Here is a 14,568-nt window from a genome sequence, read left to right as displayed (position 1 = left end):
CTCAGAAGCCTTCCTTCTATCTGGGAGAATGTTATTGTTGCTGTACTAGTTAATCACCTCATTTAGAGTTGCCTCATTTTCCCTATCATGAGTTCTTCTTGACAGCACACAGGAAGAGTTGCTTATGGGATTAACATGCATTGCATGCCACTGGTGACATGGTGACAACCATGTAGAGACAAATTCTCACACACCCAGTGTGAAGTGAGCAATGGGAACACAGTAGTGTAATTGTAGGTTGTTTTAGTTATTCTATGTTTACCCCTATAGATCTATTCCGTCTTACGCTTCACACAGGAGGCTGGCCTGTGTGAATTTCAGCACCCATCTCTCTGGCTGTCATGGTTGATTTCTCTAGGAAGCTCAGAAATGGAGTTTCGGATAATAGATGTTTATTAGGTATCAACACCTGGGAAAGGGAGGCAGGGAAAGAAGACCAAGTCTGGAAAGTAGGACAGGAAAGATGAACAAATCAAAACAGGTGTTTAGTTAAGGCAAATTCCTGAAGGGTACTTGCAACTTTGATCTCACAGAACGAGACTGGAATGAAAGTTATACCTCCACATTTATGTGTGTGAAAATATGAACAATCCGTTTTTGTCACATATGGAACAAACAGTAGCTAAGGACTTTCCCAGCAAACTTCTATATTTTTTTTCATTTTGATTCTGTGCCTGCAGATGAGATGGTTCTAAACTTAGGAGGACTTCTCCAAATAAGAAGTTCATGTGCAAACTAGGGAAAAACTTGAAGTTGGAAAGAAATGAACAGAAATGGTAAGAAAGAATTTAGGATGTAAGTTGGCAGTAAGATGGAAGAATATAAAGCACTACTCTTGAAATACCCCTTGAAAACACCAAATAGTGGTTTCTTCCACTTAACTGGGTTAAAGAGATTTTACAGTTACTCAGCCCTACATACTAACTTTAGCCAAAAGAAATACTGCTCTCTACACAATAGAAAACACCCTAGCAATTTTATTCTGTTCTTCCACCGTTCTGGGCACCAATTCCAGGCTCTACCTTTGGGAGAGGTTTAATGAGAGTGATGTTGGTGGGCCCCACAGATGACTTATGTGAAGCAGGGAGGAGAAAGACGGTCACATTCTCCCCATCCGCCTCTGCCACCCGGGACCCAGGGTTACTGGGTTCTTGCCTCTCCTCACAGAAAGGAATTTCAGGAGTAGACAAGCAGTGAAATTACACAGCTTTTATTTGGAGGTTTTGAAGGGAAGGAGGGAGAGGAAGTGGGAGAGAGTGAAGACTAACCTGCTCAAAAGAGAGCCCGGTCTTCTCCAAGCGTGGAGAGAGCCCCTATGCACATCCCAGCATTAGATATGAAAACATGAAAGTACACATCTCAAGAGGGGAGATGCAGGTTACACATGTGCTCAGGTAGCATATGTCCATGCTTCCTTTGTTCAAGGTGGCCTTTATAGGGTTTCTTCCATCTTTCCCTGCATCAAGAGGAAGGACAAAAATGAAACTTGCAATATTTAGACTTTTTTCTATCTCGTTTGATTCAGTTTATATGTTAGCAGCATAGATTTGGTACCCATACTTTTTTTCAGGAACCTCTGACGTGACATCAAAATAAAGGTTTCAGGTGGGTAGTAGACATGAGGTTCTAAGAGTCAGAGGTATAGGCAAAAACATAAAAATATAATTGTTCAGATAGATCAAAGATCCTAAGAAGTACGGTGTTGGGACTATCAGAATGATCCCATGTAGACTGTACCGTACATAGAGACCCATGAAAATGGGTGAGATTTCTTGTGTGTCCTGACTGATTTGGATGAAGCTGAACATCTTTTTCCTTTAAGCTGCCTTCAGTAAATAATTTAATAAATTTCAGTATATTGAGTGAGTTTTTCCTTTTCTCACAGAAGCCCAGGCTGATCTTTGACATGTAGATGCTGGGTCTGGCCCAGCCTAGTCTTTCAGATGTCTGCCCAGTTTGTCTTTGGGATGTATATTTCAGGTGCAGCCACAGTTGGTCTTTGGGATACAAACTTGTAGCCCAAGAAAGGTTTTGGTTTTGGTTTTGTATCTCTTTCCTTAGGCCAAAATGCACTGGCCTGTGGATAGTATACAAGGAAACAATACATGCTTTGCCTACCTTAATATTCTTTCTGTAACTTCTTTTGATGACCTCACTGTATTGAGCCTTTAGAATATGAACAGTAGAATGGTAATAAAAGAAGATTTCAGGGCTCTTTACCTTTGTCACAGGTCTGAGAGAACCTGGGGCCTCCATGACGTAAATTTCTTTCGCATTCCTTCTCTCAGTGCCTCAGACTGAACCAATATGCACGCAACATATTGTAGGGGCGAATCCCTCAGAGATGGCAGGAAATTTAAAAGGAACAATGTTTATAGTAATTACAGTAACAATTAGAATTTAACTATAGAAATTTCAATAAAATAAAAGTATAGGAATTAGAATAATATTAGAACAGGCCCTGGCATACACAAACAATGATTTGAGAAGACACTAAAATTGTATGCTGTACTGATTAATAGAGTTGGAAATAAGATATCTGAAAAAAAAACCGAAGTCTTTTTTCCCAGTCTTTGCAGATTATATGCAATGGAAGAACAGGAGCTCATCCATATGGGGGAAAATGGCCTAAAATTCTAACTGCTATGAAGAAAATTTGAAACCATCACTCCAGAGAAGCAAAAAAGTATAGCCTAAGTGACATCTGCACTTGTTTATTCATTGCAGCACTGTTTACAATAGCCAGAATCTGGAAAAAACCTGAGTGCCTGAGAACAGATGACTGGTTAAAGAATCTTTGGTACATTTACACAATGGAGTACTATGTAGCGGTTAGAAAAGATGAAGTCATGAAATTTACATACAAGCGGTACAACATGGAAAGTATCATGTTAAGCGAAATGAGTCAGAAAGAGAGGAATAGACATAGAAAGATTGCATTTATCTGGGGAACATAAAGTAACAAAATAGGAGACTAACACCCAAGAGCGGCCGAGATTAGTACCAGGAGTTTTGCTCCATGTCTTGGAGACCAGCCACACACTCTAGGGGAAAGGGGAGCTCAGATAGAGAAGGGAGCACCAAATAAAGGGTGTTGGGAGGATCCTTGCAGGATGGGAGAAGCGTGCTGAAAGTAGTCTATAGACCAAACATGATTGCCACTCAATGCCTCTTTTGCAAACCACAACACCCAAAAGGAGAGAGAGAAGAAAAGAGAATGCTCTGCCACAGAGGCAGGGTGGGATGGGGGATATGGGGGTGGGAGGGATACTGGGATCCGTGGTGGTGGGAAATGGGCACTGGTGGAGGGATGGGTATTTGATCATTGTATAATTGAAACCCAAGCACGAAATTTGTGAGTCTGCAATTGTACTTAATGGTGCCTCACTAATAAAAAATAATAATAAAAAATTTTTTAAAATGCTCAGAGAAGTAATGCAAATATAGACAAATATATAAATGATTTGAACAAATTATATTTTCAGTCTAGAACTTCTTTCTGATATATTCAATTACTGAAGTGCAAACTACAGATTCAACAGCAGGATGAAGAATAAAAAAATCAGTGTGCTTGCTATTTGATATTTTTTACTCATCATATTAAATAGTATGAAAAAAGCCTTAGGGACTTGTCAAATAATATAAAATACATACACACATATGTATATACATATACATAATGGGAGTTCCAAGAGACATCAACAGAACTTATCTGTAGTGATAACCAAAACTTTACAGTTTAAAGGAACGAATGCATAAATTCAAGAAGTTCTCAACAAATTAACCCCAAAGACACTCCCCCTGAGACATAGTCAGTCACTGAAAGCCAAAGAGAGTGCTGATAGCTGCAGGAGAAAAGGGATTCTTCGCATGAGAACTTCTAAATATTCTCACTGTATTTCCATGTATTTCTAGGAGAAATCTTACAGGCCAGAGGAAATTGGGAGAGTATACGCAAAGTGATTTGACAGTGTATTACCTGGAAATTTTACAAACATGAAGAACAAATACATTTCCAAATACAAGCTGAGAGAAGTTATGTCCTCTAAACTTGGACTACTAGAGACACTAAAGTTCTTCACATTTACATGAAGGGATGCTAGTTAACTCAAAGCCATATGAAAATATAAAATTGTGCCAAGGTAAGTTAAATGTGACAAATAAATGCCTGTACTATTATAATTTTAGCCCAGATTATATTTTTAATTGTTTTAAAGGATTTAAAAGAAAAAAATTAAAATTAAGAGACATTCATGTTTATGTCACACAATGGCATTTGTCTGTATTGTATCCCAATTAAGAAATGGAGGTAAAACTTTAATAGTTTTTTTGGGAGTGATAGCACAGCGGGTAGGGCATTTGCCTTGCATGCAGCCAACATGGCCGACCCAAGTTCGATTCTTCCGCCCCTCTCGGAGAGCCTGGCAAGCTACAAAGAGAATCTTGTCCACACTGCAAAGCCTGGCAAGCTACCCGTGACATATTCGATATGCCAAACACAGTAACAACAAAGTCTCACGATGGAGACAATACTGGGCCCACTCAGGAAAATCCATGAACAACGGGAGGACAGTGATAGATTTTATTATTGAATCACTGTGAGGTAGATCTCAACAAAGCTGTTAATTATTAGGTTTCAGTCATACAGTATTCCAATACCTGTCAGCCCACCAGTGTACATTTCCCAGCACCAGTGTTCCTAGTTTCTCTTCCATCATCCCCCTTCCAGCCTGCCACTATGGCAGGCATTTTTATTCTTTTTCTTTCTTTCTCTCTCTCTCTCTCTCTCTCTCTCTCTCTCTCTCTCTCTCTCTCCTCTCTCTCTCTCTCTCTCCCTTTCTCAAGGTTATCCGGTATATTCCTTTACCTACTTTTAACTTTTAACACTCAGTACTTGTCCAGTGTGATCATTCCCATCTATTATTATCATTCTGGTCCCTTCTCTATTTTACCTACCCTCCACCCCACACACACTTGTAATTGATTCCAACCATTGACCAGTCCTCCTCGACTCTGTTTTTCCCCGACCAGGGATATATATATATATATATATATATATATATATATATATACAATTATATCACAAGTGAATCCAGTAATTCTATATTTGTCCTTTTCTTTCTGACTCATCTCACTCAGCAATACTGTCCTAGTCCATCCATTTATAGGCAAACTTAAAATTTTCAGTTTTCCTAACAACTAAGTAGTATTCCATTCCGTGGATGTGCCATAGTTTCTTTATTCAATCGTCTGTTCTTGGACAGTCAGGTTGTTTTCGGATTCTGGTTATTGTGAATAGTGCTGCAATGAACATAGGGATGCGGATGGAGTTGCTACAGTGTGTTTTGGGTATATTTCCAGAAGTAGTATTGCTGGGTCAAATGGGAGCGCAATTCCTAATTTTTTTTAATTTAGATTTTTATTAGTCAAACACCATGAGGTACAGTTGTAGATTTACAAATTTTTGTGCTTGAGTTTCAGTTATACAATGATTGATTACCCATACCTCCACCAGTGAGAAATGTCCATGTTGTTTTCCTAAAAGGTTGGATCAATCAGCATTCCACCAGCAATGAAGGAGTCTCTTTCTCCCAACACCCACCACAGAATTGGTTGTTCTTATACTTTTGCATGTGTGCCAGGTGTGAGATGATACCTCATTGTCATTTTGATTTGTATCTCCCTGATGATTAGTAATAAAGAGCATTTTCTCATGTGCTTCTTGGCCATTCAAATCTCTTATTTAAGAAAGTTTCTGTTCATTTCTTCCCATTTTTGTTGGGGTTGGATGTTTTTATTGTAAAGTTCAACTAGTGTCTTGTATATCTTTGATATTAACCCCTTATCAGAAGGATTTTGGATGAATAAACTTTCCAGTTCCGAACTCTGCAGGGGGAGGATTGAAAAGGGGAGATATACTGGGGACATTGGTGGTGGAAAATGTTCACTGGTGGAGGGATGGGTGTTCGATGATTGTATGATGAAACTCAAACATGAAAGCTTTGTAACTGTATGTCACAGTGATTCAATAAAAACAAATTAGATTGGAATAGAGTATGTCATTAAAAATATCAAGCAGACATAAAAATGGGCAATAAAAGAAGTATCAGGAAGATTAAAAAGTCCTAAAGAATATAGAAAAACAAATGAAATATCGGTAGATGTGTGCAGTATAACGTTTTTGTCCAACAAGGAACTCCATGTGTAGTGGTGCTCCCCACATTCCTCTTTCCCATTGCAGCATATACTAAGAGAATACTAAGAAGTCATGGATAGTTCAGCAACTTTTCCAAGATGCCATGCCAAATTGCTACGCCAAGAAAAAGGAAAAGTTCTGCTAGGTGACATTAGAATGTAAGTTATTCTCCAAAAAGATGCATTGCTTGGAATGTATTCCATCACTACAACACATCACGATCATCCTGTTGTTCGTCAATTGTCTCAAGCAGGCACCAGTAACGTCTCCTTCATCCTAGCCCTGAGATTCTAAAAAGTTCCACATTCAAGGCTCTTTCAGGGTTAGGAGAATGAAACCCATCATTGTTATTGGTGTTTGGCATATTGGGTACGCCACGGGGAGTTTTCCAACTCTGCAGGTTACATTTGGTAGCCTGCCACGTTGTCCAAAGTAAGAATGAGATAATAAGATGTTGCGTGGCCGCATTTGCCGGCCTTGTGCTTCCAGGAGCTGGGTTTTATAGTCTCTGTGTCTTGGCCGTTGATGGTATCACATGGCACCAGGGGGCAGTTGGTGGGTGTTACCCCCGCCTACTGGAAGATGGAATATCTGGGTGGAGGATGCTCAGTCCTGATCCAAGCAGGCTTGGAGATCTCAGCCCTGGGACCCACATGCATTTGTTCCTCTGCCTGTACCTTCATGCATGTGGAGAGTGGTCTCAGCATGGTGGTGGCTGGTTCTGGAGGTCTTCGGCTGCCGGGTCTCTGCTCGGGGTGGGGAGGGAAACTCAACCTGCGCCACTCCAAGGGTCCCTGGCGAGGACAGCCAGGCATGGGGGCAGGAGACTCTGCCACTACAACACATGATTATGGTAAATCCCTCCCCATAACTAATTTAGATGGATTAAGCAATTTGATCAAAAGACCAATTTGCAGAATAAATATTACTGCTTTCAATTATGCAGTCCTATAAAACACTTCTCTTTACTACAGTTTATACCTTCATTGTTGCTCTTCCTTTTATATAGAAGAAATATAGGGTAAGCTCCTATCTACACAGGACACAAAATGGGTCACTTATATCTCAAGATGACTTAATACACATTGAGTGATTTTCTCCTTACATATAAATTTCTCTTTGGAGTTTCAGTGCTGACAATGCTTCCTATCTCTCAGGACTTTTTGTTTTCACCAAGATCTTGTTAATATTCTTTGGAGAGAGTTTCCTCCTCCATGCAATTTTCAGTGCTGTCTTAAGAAAACAGATCAGTGACTCCTCTAGTTGGTTTTACCTGTACGAGTCTCAAGACATGGTAGTACATCCAGATGCCATTAGGATGGAAATGTACTTTGAACATGATTCTTATCTAGTGTTTGAGAGAAAAACTTACCAACATTTTTTCTCTACTCTGCTCTTGTTTTCACAGTTTTATATGGTGCAAGTTATAATTATTATCTTAGATATTACATAAGAATGGTAATATTTATTTCTGGTTTTGATTTGCTTAGGTGTGTTTTATTTCTCCTGTTTTACCAATTTGTCTTCTCACCTTCTTGGTCAATGCGTTAATTTCTGACATTAGTTTTAGGGAGATTCTTATTGTTTTAAATATTTCTCCTATTATGCCTGTGTTATACTGTTTGAAGTTGTTATAGTCCTCTGATTTTCTTTTCTGACTTGTGGATTCTATATGTTTTCTGGCTCATTTTCCCTTATATACAGTCTACCAGTAAGCCCAATATTTTCACTTTAATGTGCATGTATTTTGCTTCTAACACATCTTTGTCCCCTTTCCCACTTTATATCTTTGTTCTTAGATACTGCCTTACATATACTTGTATTCTTATAAAACTAATTACAGTTGTTTAAATTTCTATCTTATACTCAAAACATTCAATATCTGGTGCAAGTATTGTGCTATCTCAAATGGCATTCTCCTATTGTATGTCTTACAATTTGTTTGACTACACATCAAAACAACTTCAGGTATAATATAGTTTGATAGTTGCATAGTGTGGATAGATAAGATGATCTAAAAAGGGTTATCATACCTCCAAATGAACACTTAAAATTATGACCTAAACCCTAAAGTTTGACCCTAAAGTGGGTCTCAGGTTCAGCTTGAAAATTGCCTTACTGAGGCTTACACTTCACTGGCATCTTGAGTCATTTATGAAGCACAGTGTGAAAGGAACTGCTATAAATATTGGTTTCATGTTTGTTTGTTTCATTTTCATTTTGCTTTGTTTGGGGGGTAACACCTGGTAATGCTCAGGTATTACTCTTGATCTCAGAAATCACTCCTGGCATCCTCGGGATACCATATTGGGTACAAGAGATGAAAACTGGGTAGGCTGTGTGGAAGGCCAGCATCCCATCCACTGTACTGTCACTCTGGCCCTTCAGTGAGCCTCTTTAGAAGAACATTCCAACAAAAATTTATCAAATAATTCTCAGGGTTTTTCTCTACAGCTAGGTAGAGAGGTTAGCTAGACTGGGAAACAGTTTCATTCCTTCCAGGTGGTCAATTAGTTCAATACTGTTTCAGTAGGCAAGGCTTTGGATTAAATATGTTGCTTTGAGAAAAGTCCTTAATAAGAATGAAATGCTCTAACATATTTTGAGATTATTCCTCTTCTGTAGGATAACATAGCCTCAGGTAGTTTAGGTTTATTGGGTTGCTCCAATCACAGTGCTTCCTTTCCTCTGTGTTCATTTGTAACTTCTTTCTTTGTGCTCTGTTGACTTGTAAATATTGTTTTTCTCTTCTCCTTAAGTCCTTTGTATAGTTTATTCAGAGCAATGTCTTTTTTGTATGGGCACAGGAAGACAGTAGCAAATGCTACACTTTTGTTATGTGGGAGTCATTTGATTCTAATGATATTTTACTCCTGGGCATCTGTTCTCTCAAGCTAAGCCTCAACTGCCCTCACTTCCTAGCACCCTCAAAAGCACGGTCCCGAGAGGGACTGGATGGACCCAGGGCAAGCGGTGAGCTATGTGCTACCCTTGCATCGACATAGGCCTGTCTATGTCTCACAGCCTGGACTCTCCCGCTCCTCTCTCGATTCTTACCCCCACTGCTTCTCTTTCCACCCTTATTTATCTCTCTCCACCTTGGCCTCCCGGCCCATGCTCCATTAGTACCTAATGCTTAACTATAAGTTAAGAGCTTGGTCATGGACAGATGCTGCCATGTTCCAGAAAGTAACAACTAGATTTGGACCCTGCTAGGGTTAGGAATGATTAATCTGGCATGAGCACTGTAGTCTGAGTCTGTGGCAAGATGTTCCCAGGAGAGCTGTCCTACAAGCCTCAATGTATCTCTTACTGTGTCCATACAAAAATAGCCAAAGGAGAAAAATACCTTAAGAGCTATTTGCCTGTCGGGTGTAAGAGAGAAGCAGTGGGGGTCAGAATCAAGAGAGGAGCGGGAGAGCCCAGGCTGCGAGATGTAGCGCAGAGAGGTGAGCAGGGATCGAGGAATGAGGGGCAAGAAAGAAAGAATGTGTGAGAGGTAACTGATCAGCAACTAGCCTGGCCCTCGTTCTTCCTTCGCCTGCTCATCGCCTACAGTCGTCCCCATCCTGTCCATACACAGTGGTTCATACACAGTGGCTCAAGAGCACCGAACATGAGTGGTGAGAGAGAGCCTTTAGGAGATCCTGCAAACACACATCCCTTGGTGGGCGTGCTCCTTACACTCTTACCCATTTTTTGTGTGGAAATCCTTTTGGATTTTTTCTCCTCTATTCCAGAAACTTGGTTAAGCTTCTAAAGGTAAATCTCATAATTCTGAGACAGCTGGATGATTTTAACTCTCCAGTTCAGGTCTTCACATATAACCCTGGTTCCCAGTTTCTCCTTGTAGTTAGCACTTTAAGGATCCCATGATGTGTTGCATTTACCTGTTTTTTTCAATCTTTGGGGAAGCAGTTTCCCTGTTTCCTTTTATGGAACACAAAATTTGACTGTTCTATGTTAGGACAGCATAGTGGCTACCAGGCTTTTTATATGGAAATCGTGAGGTTCACTTTAGCACTACACTGCCCTCCCATTGTTCATTGATGTGCATCCATAACGTCTCCATTATGAGATTTGTTGTTACTGTTTTTTGCATATCGTATACACCACAAGGAGCTTACGAGGCTCTACCGTGCGGGCCGGCTACTCTCGGTAACTTGCCAGTCTCTCCAAGGGGGGAGAGATTTACTTTAGATCTAAGAAAATGATGTGGAATATCTTTCTCTTTTACCTTCAGCAATATACATGTAGTTTAAAAAGCACATGAATGACTACAATAACCAACAAAACAGATTAAGTAGAAGAATTATATAATGTCTATTTTTTGGTAACAGCCAATTCAACAGAAATAATAATTTCAATCAGGCAAATATTGAATCTCTTTCCTTCAGTCATAACAAACACTTATTAAAAGTGTAGCAAAATCTCTTATAGAGCTATCTTAAATTTTGACAAAGACAAGAAATAGAGGACTTGTGAATATATTAAAACAAATTGGTCTAGCGTTCAACTTTATTCAATAAGAGAATATACCTTAAGATGACAAGAAATAAATTATTCATGATAGACTGAATGTTAAATCATAAAACAAACATGAAATTTTTAAAGGACTTGGATTGGAGGTTAGGCATTTATCTTGCATGCAAGTGACTCCAGTTTAATCCCAGGCTCCGCAGATAGTCTTCCAAGTACAGAATGATTCCTAAATGCAGGGCCAGGAGTGATCTACTTTTTGTTCCCAAAACAAAAAAATTAAAGTTTGGTGTCATATAATCTTATCACAGTTGAAGTGGAAATCAGGAAAAACTTGAAAATCTAAAAGTATGCGAAATTCACACAATTGGATCAAAGATGAAGTCACAAATTAAGAAACAAAAACCACAGACAAATTAAAATATGCCAAAATAAAGATTCTGGTAAAGCAATGTGAGGAAAAAATTATAGCTCTAAATGTTTAACAATAACATCAAACACCCTAAGTCTTACATTTCAAGTAACTATAAATAAAAACTATTGAGCACAAGAAAGTAACAAATGTTAGCAGAGAGTAAAACAGAAAATAAAACAATCAATGAAACCAAGTGTTAATTTTTTGGAATAAAATGGCAATTCTTTAGATTGACAAAAATCAAATCATAAACAAAGGGAACTATATAATCTTTTTATTCTTTTAAGATTGATTTCTAAGAGATGATTTTGAACAATTGTATATAAAAATAGAATAATCCAAGTAAAACAAATTACTTGAAATAACCCTCGAGACAGAATCATGAATAAATAGAAAGTCTCAATAGACCTATAACTGGTTAAGAGATTGAATCAGTGTAGTCCATTTATAAGTGAATCTTTTCAGAAGAGCAGCCCAATAATCACAATGAATACTTTGCTTTCTAAACATGAATTCATATTTTAAAAAGGGAACCGAAGTCTTGTTCCATGAGACTTAAGCAACAGAAATAATAATGTATGTCAATGTCATTCCACTTCTTTTCCACCCCCACTCCCCACCGTGCCAGAAGACAGCAATCCGAACTGCATTGATTTCAACTTCACTTCCACTCTGGAAGTTTGTTACTCTTCATTATAATATTTCCTGCTTCTGATAATCTCTGATTTCCAGGATCTAAATGAAGCCCTGAAGCTTGGGTAATGACAGAAATGAGAGGGGACAGGAAATAGTAGAGAACATTCATGCATTTATCCCTTGACCCTATTCACTCGAGACTATTTAGCTAAAAGTTAACATGTGTCACACCGATAGCAACATGTGTCACTAGAGACTATTTAGCTAAAAGTTAACATGCGTCACACACTGCAAGGACTGTTGGTTGGGAGGAACATATGGTGGATGCCTAGATGTCAGAATTTTTCTCCAACAATTCAGTCCTAAGAAGAGAGAGAATCAAATTATAGCAGAGTCTCTAGAATGACTCACATCTTAGTGCAGTCTCTTAGATTTACTTTAAATAAAAGATGCCTTGTGGGAAAGCAGAACTAGCTAGAAAAGACCTCCACAAACAATGTTGGTTCAAGAATGTACTAGAGGCCACAAGATGGAACTAATAAAATAAATGAGTTACATAAAGGCATGGACAGAGTAACATTTGTTCATTAGTTATTCCTCACGGTTATCTCTTCTTAGATTTTAGATGTCACTAAAAACAAACTGGTTAGAGATCACTTTAAGGAGTACTAAATTGCACTGTTAAATATCTGATTTTGAGGAAAGGGGGAAGGCTGATATCTGATTTAAACACTATTGCTTGTGACTATTGCTTGTACATGAGCTCTAGAAAACTCCAGTGAGTCAGTATGCTGCTAGTGATGACATCACTACATATTAGGCAAACAACTAATCAGTGAGAGCTCCTTAACTATGTATCATTATCTTGTTGCTTGTAATCTCTTGTGATGCAGACAAATCCTTGCCATGTTTTTGAAAACCCATCTGTCCTTTGAGACATACTTGTTGATTGTCCATCTGCTGAGAGCTTCTTCCAGTGGTTCTTTTCTCTCAGCTCAATACTCAAGTTTCAAGAAAAAACTACCTTTGTTTACTAATTGACACTAGTTTTTTGACAAATAAGATTCTTGAAATGTTTGTTATACTAATGACTCCCAGATATATAAGTGGAAGAGCCCACAATATACCCATAGGATTGATCTATTGAGATGTTCGTATACATTCATATTAATCATTTTTAGACACTAGACATGTGGGTTGGCCTCTGCTCATCTCTGAATTGGATGATCAGTATTCATCCCAATGCATGTTGATTACTGGAACAGACATTTCTACAGCCTGGAGAGGCTGATGGAATATCACTCAGACAATGCTCTGCTTTAAAATTCAATCCATCCAGTGAAACACTGCTTTGAAGCAATTTTCACTAAACTAATCCTCACAACACAGGTGGAATGTAATTTAGACTGCTACAATGAAATTATGGGCAACAAGTTTCTGAGATCAAGCATTGAAAAAATTATTATTTATACTCCTAGAGTGGTTCTTAACAATTTCAATATTTTAGAAGATCTTTTGAGAAAATATCAGTACTTTTAGGGTAATGCTTTTACTCTTACCTATCTCATTGTATGCAATTAGGAAAGGGGATTTACCACATTAATTTTTGAAGACTTACTAATCCTAATAAATTCATTCAAAATATATGGAATATATAGAAAAAACCCATGCCCAGTTAGTCAGTGCTCTGTCAAGTATTAGAGTAAGAATTTGTGAGTATGCAGATCTAATGAGATTGCTAGAGTACTGGAAAAGTATACATAAAAGTGTATAGAAAAGTATATGGTAAAGTAAAATACATTTCTTCACACCAAGTACTGTTAGCAGATGCACGTAAAATACTGGAGACTTAAGGAAACAAGATTTAAAACAAGTTGCATTGTGTGGGAGACTGCTCTACAATTGAATGAAATGTCTCTAACATTCTCAGATTGTGGTATCTGTCCGATTCTACTTTTTTAATTATTAAATGTAATTTTCTAAGATATATTCAACACCTTTTTTAGCTTTTTTGGTCACACTCTGCGATGCTCAGGGATAACTCCTGGGTCTGCACTCTGAAATTACTTCTGCAGTGCTTGGGGACCCTGTTGGATGCCGGTTGTCAAAGCTGGGTCAGTCACATGGAAGGCAAATACCCTATCTGCCCTACCTATCAATCCAGTGCCAGATATAGTCAACATTTAATGACCCTTCTGTGGAAAATACAAGTATACCCACTGTAGATTCCAGAGTCATTTTTTAAAAAACTTTATTAGTGAAACACCATGAGGTACAGTTGTAGACTTACAAATTGTTGTGCTTGGGGTTCAGTTATACAATGATCCAGTACCCATCCCTCCACCAGTGCCTGTTCTCTATAAGGTAAGGAAAGGTAAAGGCCCTCCCGTTGTTCATCGATTTGCTCGAGCGAGCCCAGTAACGTCTCCATTGGAGACTTTGTTGTTACTGTGTTTGGCATATCGAATACGTCACGGGTAGCTTGCCAGGCTTTGGTGTGCGGGTGAGATACTCTCGGTAGCTTGCCGGGCTCTCCGAGAGGGGCGGAGGAATCGAACTCGGGTTGGCCATGTTGGCTGCGTGCAAGGCAAACACTCTAACCGCTGTGCTATCGCTCCAGTCCGTTCTCTATTATTTACATTTTTTTAAAAAATTTTGTTAGTGAAACACCATGAGGTACAGTTGTAGATTTACACATTTTTGTGCTTGGGTTTCAATTTTACAATGATCAAACACCCATCCCTCACCAGTGCCCATTATTCACCACCATGGGTTCTAGTATCCCTCCCACCCCCCATCCCTCCATCCCACTCTGCCTCTGTGGAAGAGTATTCCCTTTTCT

This window comes from Sorex fumeus, unplaced genomic scaffold (genome assembly GCF_029834395.1).
Source record: "Sorex fumeus unplaced genomic scaffold, SorFum_2.1 ptg000123l, whole genome shotgun sequence".
Taxonomy (NCBI): Eukaryota; Metazoa; Chordata; class Mammalia; order Eulipotyphla; family Soricidae; genus Sorex; species Sorex fumeus.
This window is presented reverse-complemented; position numbering follows the sequence as displayed.